Source organism: Parus major, chromosome 13 (assembly GCF_001522545.3).
Source record: "Parus major isolate Abel chromosome 13, Parus_major1.1, whole genome shotgun sequence".
Classification (NCBI taxonomy): Eukaryota; Metazoa; Chordata; class Aves; order Passeriformes; family Paridae; genus Parus; species Parus major.
In genome coordinates, this window is record NC_031782.1 from 10450581 (window position 1) to 10462623 (window position 12043).

Sequence of the window (12043 nt, forward strand, 5' to 3'; positions counted from 1 at the left end):
TCATGAAGTTCATCTTGTTCCTCCATTAGCTACTTGGGAGGAGACCAACCTCCCCACCTAGCTCCATCCTCCTTTGTAGAGTGATGAGGTCCCTTCTGAGCCTCCTTTTCTCCAGGCTGAGCTCCCCTGGCTGCTCCTTATCAGTCTTGTGCTCCACACCCTTCCTCAGCTCAGTTGCCATTCTCTAGACATACTCCAGCACCTGAATGTCTTTCTTGGAGTTGAGGGACCCAAAACTCCACGCAGGATTCAAGGTCAACCACGACTAAACAGGTATGCCAGGCTCCACAGAGCTCCTGCTGTGGGAAACAAGCCCCGATATGTAGGGTCAAGAGTTTGGGGCAATGATCTATGAGGGCAGAGTCCTCCAGGGAAGCCGCAGGTGCCATCCCAGTGACCGGGAGCAGGAGGAGCTGCCCTGGCCGCTGATCCCAGGGGTGCTGGAGCGGTCACCCCACACTCTGGAGCTCCGCAGCCCACGCAGGACCTATGGGCCCGCTGCCTCCAGCCCTAGGAGCTCCAGCCAGAGCCGAAGAGGAGCTTTTCCCCTCACTAAAGTTGTTGGAAACACCCCAGCGAAACGAGCCCACCCACCCCAGCAGCACTGGGGTCCCTCTGCAAAGCCGCCCTGCTTTTTGCGACTTTGCTCTGCTCGGCATCCCCGAGCCCGGCTCGGGTGGAGCCTGCGGGCCCCCGGGACCCACCCGGAGGGCCCTGGGATGGGGGTCCCGTGTGGAGCCTCCCGGCTTCTCCCAGACCCGGCCGAGCCTTGCCCGAGCACAGCTCCGGGATCCCGCTCGGAGCGCCCCCGGGCTCCTCACACGCGCTGCAATAACAATAATAACAATAACAATAATAATAATGAAAGCCCCGGCGGGACTCACCATCCGCCGGTCTCCCCGGTGCCTCTGATGGCCGGTCAGCTCATGGCCGGGGCTCCTGCCCTCCCGGTCCCCGCACAGAACTGCTGACTCCGGGCCGTCCCTCCCCCTCCCATCCGCAAGCGGCTGAAAGAAGTTAAGCTTGGCTAATATCGGCTTAGGCTGTATTAGCGCAGCAGCGATGCCCGCTGTAACCCTTCAGCTTCCACTTGCCGGCCACCGGAGCCGCCTTCCAGACAGGAAAAACCTACTCCGTCGGCTCCTGAATATTGCAGGATTTTCACACATCTCTGTCATACTGCAGCATTTACAGACTGGAAGCAAGGCTTTTTGGGTATAAAACTGTAAAACCTTCCTGCAAATGCGCGATTTAAAATTAGAAACGGCTTTTTTTTTTTTTTTCCTTTGGGAAAAGCCATCATGTGAGAAAGTTTCTGACACTGAGAAAGTTTCTGACACCAATTCAGATCTGCTGAACTATAAACATCATAGGTCCGGTATAGGCATTTAAATGTCTTGTGACAAGACAAAGCTTCACACTGACAGAGAGCAGGGTTACATTAGATATTGGAAATATCTCATTATATCTAATAAATATCTGATAAATTCTTCCCTGTGAGGGTGGTGAGACACTGGATTAAGCTGTCCTGAGAAGATGGGGATGCCCCACCCCTGGAGGTCCAAGGCCAGCTTAGATGGAGCTTGGAGCAACCTGGTCTAGTGGAAGGTGTCCCTGCCCATGGCAGAGGGATTGGAGCTGGATGACCTTAAAGGACCCCTCCAACCCAAAACATTCTGTGATGATCGAGTAGAATAAATACAAATCCCCTGAATCAATAAAATAGTAAGAGAGTAACTATTGCCAACATCATCCTTATACTGCTATATATATTAAAAGAAAAAACCCAACACCCTGGTATTTCAGCCTAAACCAGGCTTCGTTCATTTACACTCAAAATAACAAGACCAGAACTTTGAAATTCATTTGTCATGGTAAATTATTTACATTTGCATTTGAGAGATCTGGCTGAGATACTAACTTAACTACAAGAACATTCCTTTCAACTGAAAGCCAATAGTGTCTGATAGCTTCCAACTCCCCACTCCTGAGCAAAGATAACACGGGTGTGCCAATCCTGGGCCCCCCCGGGAGCCCTTGCTCTGTATCATCATGTTATTTACTGTTCATTTTTTACTGTTCGATTCCTGCTTAGGACTCTGGCTGTTAGGAAGGCATTTGAGAGGTCCAGCCTTCCAGATGCTGAATATCTTATTATTAACATTATTAACACTGAAATTATTGTTTTCCTCAACTCCTTTTTTTCCCTGGCTGGATTTCCACAACCACCCGGCAGAAAAGGCAGGAGCAGAGGGAGAGAAGCTGTCTGAAGACTCACTATTACCACAGTTAACAAAGTTTCTGTCTGACCTAAATTTTACTTGTGAAATTGGAGTTTGTAAAGGAGAATTCTCAAAGAACACTTAACACCCATGAATGAAGAGACTATTTAATTAGATTTCAGGCAGGACTGTCAAATATCACTCTGTTGGGGTCACATGGGGGGTGTTCTGCAATCAGGCTTAATTCATCAAAGTGCCAGGGTAGGGCAGGGAGTACTAGACTGAATGGTCTGTAGGTGCAAATCAGCTTCACAGTGCTGGCTTAATGGGACCTCAGCAATATTCACCAGCTCAGGTTCCTGTCCCTTTGTTCCTTATGAGCCACAGCCTGACAGAATCTTTGTAGTCAGGAAAATATTTCAGGGATATGAACAGCCCTGGACTGGCTGGGGCTTCAGTGCCAGTAGCCCAGTCTCAGCATAACTGTGTTCATTATGAAATGCCCTAAAGGGGATGTGGGAATCCTGATTTCAAATGAATATTGGATTAAAAACAACATACTGTGCTATGGAGCTCTTCTTTCAAACCCCTGCTGGTAAGGGCTGGTCTGGCCTACCAAGATGAAGCTCACAGTGGGCAATATACCCTCAGCATAGGTGGTGAGGTTGAGTAAAGTATGTGTTTCATGGTAGAGTCTGACCCTTTTACCTCCTCTGAGCAGTAATTCCCTTTCTCTTGTCTTGCTTCCATTGCATACATATGTGTATGGATTCACTCAAACAACCATTGGAGATATTTGAGGGAGAGCAAAGCAAGGAAGCTGAATGTGGGCTGCCTACCTTAAGAGGAAAATGATATAAGCATACTTGAAGTAATACACTGAGAAAAAGCTTTCCCCCTGCCCCAGAATTTTCTGCCAGATAATTTGCAGGGCAGAGTGATGGGGACAGAGCTTTATGGGAAGACAACCTCATTGTTTGGACTCACAGCCAAGAGAAAGCACACAGTTCTCCATAAACAGGGGTTGGCTATGAGATTTTTGGCATGGGAGCACAAAGAACAGCTCAATTCTGTTTTCAGATCCTCCTGTAGATGTGTGAGCTGTGCCCTGCAGAACAGAAAGCTGAAGACTGGTGGACTGAGATGCTGAGCCTCCAGAACCCCATCTTGGAAATAGGAGCCACAAAACCCTTTTAAGCTTCAAACCAGGATGTAGGTGACTTCTGTGTCTGTAGAAATCTGCTCCAAACTGGCCCTCACCTTAGAGCATTAAGTAGCAGGGATGTTTATACAAGTACAAAGGAAATTAGACTTCATCTTTTGTGCTCAGTCTAAAGCTCAGTGAGACCCACCTACCAGTAAAACCAATGGAAAGACTTCAAAGGACTTTACAGGATTTGTCTGAGACCTGACCAATCCAGGAAAAAAAAAAGATATATCAGTAAATCACAATGCTTTTAATGCTCCCAGCCAATGTTAAATAATCCTATAAAAGAGAGTAACCTATGGGATCTCTCCATGCTTTTATACTTTATCAAAATTAATGAGAGATGCAGATTAAGGTTGAATTGAAACATTGCTGCTTATAGCCAGGAGAATACAGGATAGGACACGGTGTAATTGTTTTAAACTAAAACATTGTCTATTCAGACGAGATATAAGGAATTATTTTTTATAAGGAAGGTGGTGACACACTGGCACAGCTTGCCCAGGGCAGCTACAGATGCCTCAGCCCTGAAAACATTCAAGGTGAGGTTGATCAGGTCTTGGTACAAGCTTGTCTAGTTGAAGATGTCTGCTCATTGTAGGGGGGCTAAACTAGATGAACTTTAAAGCTCCTTTCTAACACAAACTATTCTGTGACTCTATGTAGAGTCATCAGAGCAGCTGAACAAGGCTGTACCACCAGGAAACCACACAGAGCTGAGACAGCTTGGGAGCTTCCATTGCTCTATGGAAGAGTTCCACCTCACCCTTCAAAATTCTGAGGATAACTCAAAAAAATCTGAGCTGCTGCTATGGTTTTCAGGACATTCCCATAAACCAGAGCAATAGCTTCAGTTACAGAACAGAAATCTGCCAACAGCACGTCTACATTCCTGAAGGCCCATCTGTGGAAAATCATGCCTCAAGTAGAAATATAAACCAGCCACTAATTCAAATAATGTGTGAGAAAGGGGAACTGCCTTGTGTTTCTTTTTAGTGGTCTCCTTTTCTTTCTGTATCTTCTGGTTAGATATTATGCTTTTATGTTTATACTGCCTATATTTTTGACCACTTCCAAAGAGCAGCAGTAAGGAAGCATACAGCACAAACTTAGGATTAATTCAATAATTAGGAACATTAATATTATGTTACTGGGCAAGTGTTTCTGCCTTTTCTCCCTCTAGCACTCAGTTTCCTTATGCCATAGGGATGTCAACTGATGGCAAAGTAACAAAAATAAACCCAGGCTGATGAATTTATTGCTTATGCATCTCTTCCTAGCTGTCATCCTCATAATATTTTACAGCCTCCAGAAGTAGTCTCCACACTGCAGCTGAGCATGGTTGCTGCACCACAGTGAGGTGCAGGGGCCATGTCCTGGCCCAGTCCAAGAGGGTCTCTCCTGCACCCTGGAATGTCAGCAGGGATGGCATCCACCAGCCAGAGACCCTAATCACACTGCACACCCAACTCCAGTTCCTCTGGCAGCAAGGCCTGGCACTGTGGTAGAAAATAAGGAAAAAGGGGGGATTTGGCATCATCTCATGGAAGGTTTTTGAGAAATCTGTGGTTGAGCTGTGATTTGAGATGTCCTTAAATATTCCAAATTAAATACTTTGCGGAATTTTTCTTTTTTTTTACACTAATAACAAGCAATTACATTGTTTAAATGATTTTTAAACACTTGGCTTACGTTTCAGGATCTTTGTTGCTGCTTCAGGATTTTTTATTTGTTTTCTTAACTAAAGCAGCAATTAGGTTATTTCTATTTTCATTTCCAGAATGCTTATCCCACACCCTGAAGCACCCAGAACTTTTCTGTGCCTGATACTGCTGTAACTTGCTTTTGCTCTCCTGATTTCACAGGTACTTTCAAGTCACCCTGAAAACATTTCTGTTCATGCTAAATTTTGCAAACTCTCTGCAAGTCAGTCTGAGGCTGCACATAAGTGAATTTTCAGTTCAAAGGTATATGGCATATTTCTGCTGACCTCTGTCAGGGCTTTCCTTGTCTCCAGCCTCCTTCCCCATACCTGCTGTAAAAACAGCTTTAAAATCTCTTTTTTCTGGATATTTTAAATCCTCCAAGATGCTGGAGCAAGGTTCCAAAGGGTTAAGATGGAGGAGGCCCCCAGAAGGCTCATTCTGCAGTCTCAATGACCGAAAGCTTTTGCCTTTTCAAATATATTTAACCAAATAAAGTGAATAGAGGATATGCAAATGCCTTTTCCAAAAGGAAACACAGCCCTGAATTGTTGTTGGCAGGTCAGAGCATCACACCACCCTCAGCAGCCTCTCAGCTGCAGGAGATTCAGGCTAGAGGAGGCGGTGGCACAAAAAGACTCTTTTCAGGCAGAAAGAAAGCAGGACTTGGGTATTCCAAGGAGACAGAGGGAGGAGGTCACTGGGGATGGCTCCCCCGGCACCTCAAAACCCTGGTTCTCTGTGAAGGTGATGAGGCCCTGGCACAGATTGTCCAGAGAAGCTGTGGCTGCCCCATCCCTAGAAGTGTTTAAGGCCAGGTTGGACGGGTCTTGGGGCAACCTGGTTTAGTGGCAGGTGTCCCTGCCCTGCAGTAACATGAGTGGGGTGCACAAGGGACACCCGCAGTGAAAAAAGGTTCAGGGGACATCAGGACATTGGCACAACTTGGGTGACTTTCACAAGCTGGTGCTCACAGACTATCCACAAGCTGCTCTCAGCTCCAAGGAGCTATTTCAACGTTTGGTAGTGTGTTGTTTTGGGCTAGAAATATACTTTATCAGGCATTTCACATCAAGATTTGGGTTGGAAAAAGCAGACCTCATGTCCTGATTTAAAGGACAGGTGTCTGCCAAGGAAGGCAGGAGCCTCCCTTGGAATGGAAAATATTACCCCCTTCCCTCCAAATTATTGTAACTTTGAGAATATGGGGCTTTCAGGCAAAGATATGTGAAAAGCAGTAACAGTTCTTCACTAATATGTATGTGTATAACAAGGCAAAGAAAGCACAAGAAGGACAAACAACAGCAGAACCAGCAGCCCTCTCTTGGCTGTCTCCCCTCTCCCCGGGTGCAGTTCCGGGCACGGCCGGCAGGGGCGCTGCTGGCTCCCGGCCGGGCAGGGCGGGTGCGATGATTCCCCCGCGCCTGCAGGGGCGCTGTGGCGCAGCTCGGCCGCCTCGCTGCGTGTGGGTAATGGTGGGCAGGCCGGCAGGAAAGAGGGGAAAGGGATTTCCTTTGCAAAGCCCATGGGGCAGCCGGTCCCGGTGCCCCTCCGGATGGCGGAACGGGCAGCAGGAGGAACCTCGGAGCAGAAGCTGGAATGGCAGAGGTGAGCACACCCCGCGGTGACAAACTCCACAGCCCTAGTGGGAACTCCGGGTTCCCACAAGCAGCCGGGAGATGCTCCCTCAGAGGTGCTCTGGGCCTTGTGTTTTCCCTGGGGCGCCCCAGTGGATGGTGAGGGCCCTTTTCCAGTGAGGCCAGGTGTTGATAAGGTCCCAGTTCAACATCTGCTCTTACAAGCAAAGGCTCGCCCATGGTAGGAGAAACAGTAAAAGATGGAACTGTTGGAAACAATGTAACTTTTACATTTTTATTTTGTCTCTCTAATTAGGCTTGACATGACTTTGCCTTGGAGAAAGGAATTTTCTATGTTTTTTTTAGGAGATATAACATCACTCTTAAGGAGATGGGCTTAACATAGCAGAAGTCTGGGAGTAGCCCAAAGATACCCAGAAAGATAAAAGGTCATCAAGGAAACACCTCTATGAATATCTACCCCCAGATGCCACCTCTTGCAAAGTTGAAGACATCTGGTCCAGAAAGCACTGGTAAGAAAATCAAAGAATGAAGATCTAATTAACATTGGAGGGCAAGAAATTCGGATCCAATGGAAAACTGAGTACTAGGGTTGCTCAACTAGAGTTTGAAGACCAATGAACTTTGAAACAGTGCATCTCTATGGGTTTTGACTGTATAAAGTTTGGGGGGGAATTCCTGCAAAAGCATGTGTCATGGAGTGTTTCTCTCTGCACACCTGGGCTATGTGTGGATGAGATTATTTCAGTGGTATATTCTTGCAAGAGTAAAGTAATGCCTTGACTCTCTAGCCTTAAAAATTTTGTTGGAGGGGTTTTCCTTTTCCTGCAGTTATGGTGACAGAACTCTGTTGGTGGCGAATTCTTCCCACAGCAACCACAGCCCAGCCATCTCCCCTCTGATCCAAGAGTGAGAAGCTGAATCCAGCCCCTCACCCCCCAGCCAAAATCTCACAGGATCTCTGCCCTTCCCAGGAGAAACCCCTCAGCTAAGAGAGTAGCCAGCTGCCTCTTCCTCACTCCTCCTCCCATCCACATCTTTTGTGCTCTTAAGTACCGGTTGTTATTATCTCTTGGGCATCAAAGGGGATAAAATTCCCTGAGAGAAAGAAAAAAAAAAAAAGAGGAAAAACTCCTAACCTCCAGCAATTGGAGATACTAAATAAAGTATATTTAATATTTCAAAAGGGGTTCTAATATATTTATCTTTTTTTCTCCATCATTGGAAAAAATCTTACAACAAACAAAATAATGTGTTCTCCACTTAAAACTAAGTACTGTTTTCTGCAGAAAAGACATTAAGTCTGCATCATTCACATCTGTAATTTCAGTGCTTAGATCGCTTCCAACTCACTTCAATCAACAGCAGAATGATTGACTGTTTTCTAGATAATTTTTCAAAGAGTCAAAAAAAAATAAATTAAATCAGTTTAGCAATCTCAGTGCTCGTTCCTGTGCCAACCAACTCATACTTGCCCTTAGAGATGGGGAAAAAAAAAAAGAATGCCAGCTTAGCAAACATCTCAGTGCTTGCCCTGCTATAGCTTTTGGCTGGGGGCATCTAACAGCGAGTGGGACATCCCAGCAGCCACAGAGATGTCAGTATGGCTCCTGAGGCTGATTTTAGGGATTTCATTGCCCTTAGAAAGGGGTTGCTTGTTGCTTTGGAGAGGAGTGCAGCTCTGACCCTTACCATGAAGAGCTACATGCAGGCCCTTCCCTGAAGAAGCTGTTCCAGAGCCCCTGTCCCTCCCTGGGCACCATCACTGGTCCACATGGGTAGGCACAGCCCAGGTGCTGCCCTGCCTTGTGAACATGGGCAACTCATCCTCAATTTCCTAGTGGCTGGTGAGAGAAGGAAAGATCATTTCTGCCCCTTTGATTCTCAGCCATGAACCAGCACAGTGGCTTGCCAAGAAAGGAAGTGGAGGCTGTGCAATTTTCCATCCAGCAGCAGGTCAAGCAGAAGCCCAAAGTGAGCTGTGGTGCCTTCTGCATCCACCCATACACTGCCTCTGCTCTCAGCAGGAAAAACTCATTCTTTCCAAAGGCAAAAGAAACCAGGCTGAAGAGGGGGCACAGCCCCAGGAGCTGACAGAATGGGGCAGAGATCTGACACAGAGAACTGTCCCAGAGAGGAAGGCTGTGCTGTTGTCTGGGGTGAAAACTTTGGGAGAAAAACAAATAGCTTAGCTGAGACATCCAAATAGACAGGATCTGGATTAGTCATAAGGAAGTCTGAGAGGAAACTTGGAAGATTTTGTAGTTTCTATAACTTTCCAAATGAAAGTATGTTCACAGGAGGAAGTGTCACACTTATGTGGAAGGATTAGCTGACATGGCACCACACACCAGGTGTGAGGTGTCTCCGCCCAGGGAGGCAAAGATTTCGTTTCAGATAAGCGTTGTTAAAGTGAGAGGAGTGGCTTTAAAGCCCGGGAAGAGTAAATTCCATCCCTCTGCCTCGGGGGATGTGTCCTGTGAGCCCGGGAAGAATTGTCCCAACCGCGGACCCTCTTGGGATATCAGCCAGGGGTTCTGGTTGGTTTGTACCCCTGGGGTTTCTCCCTTGCTGTGCCCCTATTAGTCCTCAACCTTGAACTCCACCCTGGCTTTGCCCCATAGAACCCACCACCCAGCCTCTGTTCTGGGCCTTCTGTCTCTGGATTTAAGCTGAGTTTGTTCCTGTGTTGAATAAATGGTTTCCTGAGATTAACCAAGCAGAAGCCCATCTTATTGAGTCCCATGTTGGTCACCAGTAACTGTAGCCTCCCTGGACATGATCCTGCAGCCCCAGAATGCTACAACAGTCCCTACCACCTCAGTGCTTCTGCTTCTTGACCCAAAGTTATATCTTAAATTACAGAATCATAGAATCATTATGGTTAGAAAAGCCCTCAGAGGTCATCGAGTCCAATGGTTAATCTAGCACTGCGAAACAAACCACTGAACTATATTCCCAAACACCAGAGCTACATGGTTTTTTAGCACTTCCAGGGATGATAACACCAGCTTTTGGAATTGTTGCTCCTGGGCCAAGTGATCCACTTGACCTCAGAGAGAAAAGTCACCTAAAAATCCCCAAATGCCTTTGGAGCCTGTTACTCTCAGAGGCCAACTCATCCAGCACGAATTTTGCATCATGACTATGCAGTACTTAGTGGAAAGTACTTACTCCTCACTGCAGTTCATATGTGGCGTCTCTGAGATTTTATCTACACAACAGAAGCCGCTTTGTTGAGCAAAGGGAAATGTGAGCTGCAGTCTTGCAACACCATGGCACACAGGTCTGAATAAAAACTTTTCCTCCCTGATCTGGGGTTTTCCTAGAGAAACAATGATTTCCACTGAGCTACACACTTTTTTTACAAGTGACACTTTCTTCCTGTGGTGTGGAATGGAAGAAAATTACTTGAACAGGTTGGTTGGATTTAGCTTCTTTCCATGTTTATGAGAGTGGAATATCCCACACAGCACAGAAGACAGAAAAACCCCATGTGGCTGACAGGGGAGTTTGAGGGAGTAATTAGGTGGTTGTGGGGGAATCACCACTGGGGTTTGGCCAAACCTTGCTGTGGACTCAGCCCATGACAAGAAGGGGCTGCATTTTCAGCCATGCTTTTCCAAAGTATCTGCTACATACTGTAGCTGAAGCAGCTACATCACTGCTTGCAAAAGCCCAAGCAGTGAGTAAAGGGTGCTGAAGTGTGGCTGCAGCAGGGAGTTGGAGACCAGCTTACAGGTGCTGAACTACCCCTGTGGTTTTGACACTCTTTCCTGACTAAAAATCACTACTCATCCCAGTGTCTTACTTTCTCAACACCTGTTACCCTGTTTTTCGTAGTGCAGTCTCCAGCAGGATGGTAAAATACTTATAATTTTACCTATGTACAGAGGGTAGGAAGAAACAGAATGAGGCAAAGCCCCTGGTCTGCTTCCTCACCCACCTTCCCACCAGCCTCAGGTCACCTTGGAGGCTCTGTGACAATGTTTATGGTGCAAGGAGGCTTTGACACAGCAAATGACTTGTCATCAGTATGTCTTGGTGGCACACTGTACAATCAATCCAAGCCAATCAAAACATTTCCCTGTATCATGCTGTGTGGAATCAACGCTCAGTTCCTTGAAGTCTCCAAAAAGCCTTTGCAAATACTCTGAATCAGCATATCTGGGAAGAAAAACTCCTGGAGAGCCAATCATGGCTCACAGCAAAATGCAGGAAAGTGTAGAAAGGAGCATGAGGGTCCCTGCAGGGGACGCATGGATTTTGCATGTATATTTCAAGTGTATTTATACATACATATTATAGCCGTATGTTCTCTGATATACCTTTCTCCACTCTGTTTGAGTGGTTTCACGGGGTAAGAGGGTATTTGGGTTCCCAAGCTCTACTAACCCTCCTGTTGAGTGGGAAAAGAGGTGAGAGGATGAAGCAGTTTGGACCAGCAGTATCTTCTCCAGAGGGGCCAAGACCAGTGAGCTGCAGGAGCGGAGGTCTGCACTGTCCCTCCTCTGAGCTGTCCCTGCTCCCAGCACCTGCAGCCCTGCAGGGACAACAGCAGAGACTGATGGGTCCCAGTGCCAAGGACCTGCAGGGCTTTGGCTTTGCACAGTAGCACAAGAGACAGAAATAACAGTGATGGAAAAAACCTCATTACTTGTGTTGGCCTATCTCCAAAGGATATATGCAGAGAACTTAAAAATAAAAGAATAAATTAACTAATTAAATAATTAAGATGTTTTTCTTTCATGTTAATTTCTGATCAGAGAGAAGGTGACTAAGTTATTTTATTAGGGTCTATATGAAGAAATAATGTAGCAAAATTAAGAACAAAGCCATGGGAAAAGAGCTGCCCTGGATGCCTGTGAACCCTCATCAAAAGGTAACTGCCTGCATCACTTTCCATCTCACCCAGACTTGCCTCCAGTTACCTATAAGATATCGAGGTGCTGATTGCAACTGTTCAGTGATGAAGGAAGAAGATATTTCTCTCAAAGTGCTCTCAGAAATGTGCTCACACTGAAACATTTAAACTCTCTAGTGCTTTGCGGTGTTTGGTGACATCGAAAGGGCAATTATACGCTTACTGATGTAATGTTGTATTTTTTGTTCCTGGCTCTCTCCCAAGTCAGCTTTCCTTTTTCTGAGGGTATTCAGTTCATTCAGTTTACCATCTGTCTTCAAAGCTTCTTTCCTATTTTTATTACTTGAATAGAATTGTAATATCCATACTTCTATTGTGAAGACAAGAATCAAATAAATGTTCAGATTAGTCCAGAGCAGCAGAGAAAAATTACTATGTCCTGTATTTCC

General features: G+C 46.2%; 1 protein-coding gene and 1 long non-coding RNA gene across 7 annotated transcripts in view; one reads left to right on the plus strand and one right to left on the minus strand.

The window, feature by feature from the left end:
• ACSL6 (acyl-CoA synthetase long chain family member 6) overlaps positions 1-12043 on the minus strand; it is a 59204-nt gene that overhangs the window by 44529 nt on the left and 2632 nt on the right. Inside the window, exon 1 of one of the 4 annotated variants that reach the window (XM_015641860.3) lies at positions 885-1261. The exons of the other annotated variants lie outside the window; for them this stretch is intronic. The gene's annotated coding sequence lies outside the window, so the exon portion shown is untranslated. Of the gene's footprint in view, positions 1-884; positions 1262-12043 lie in introns of those variants that run through there. 4 annotated transcript variants of the gene reach the window in all.
• On the plus strand, positions 112-7852 carry LOC107210702. 3 transcript variants are annotated; one of them, XR_004499312.1, is made up of 3 exons: positions 112-273; positions 3303-6740; positions 7076-7852. It is a non-coding gene; the product is annotated as an uncharacterized LOC107210702 (long non-coding RNA). The 3 variants fall into 3 exon arrangements; XR_001523984.3 differs by having other exon boundaries at positions 116-273; positions 3303-3434; XR_004499313.1 differs by lacking the exon at positions 3303-6740 and having other exon boundaries at positions 119-273.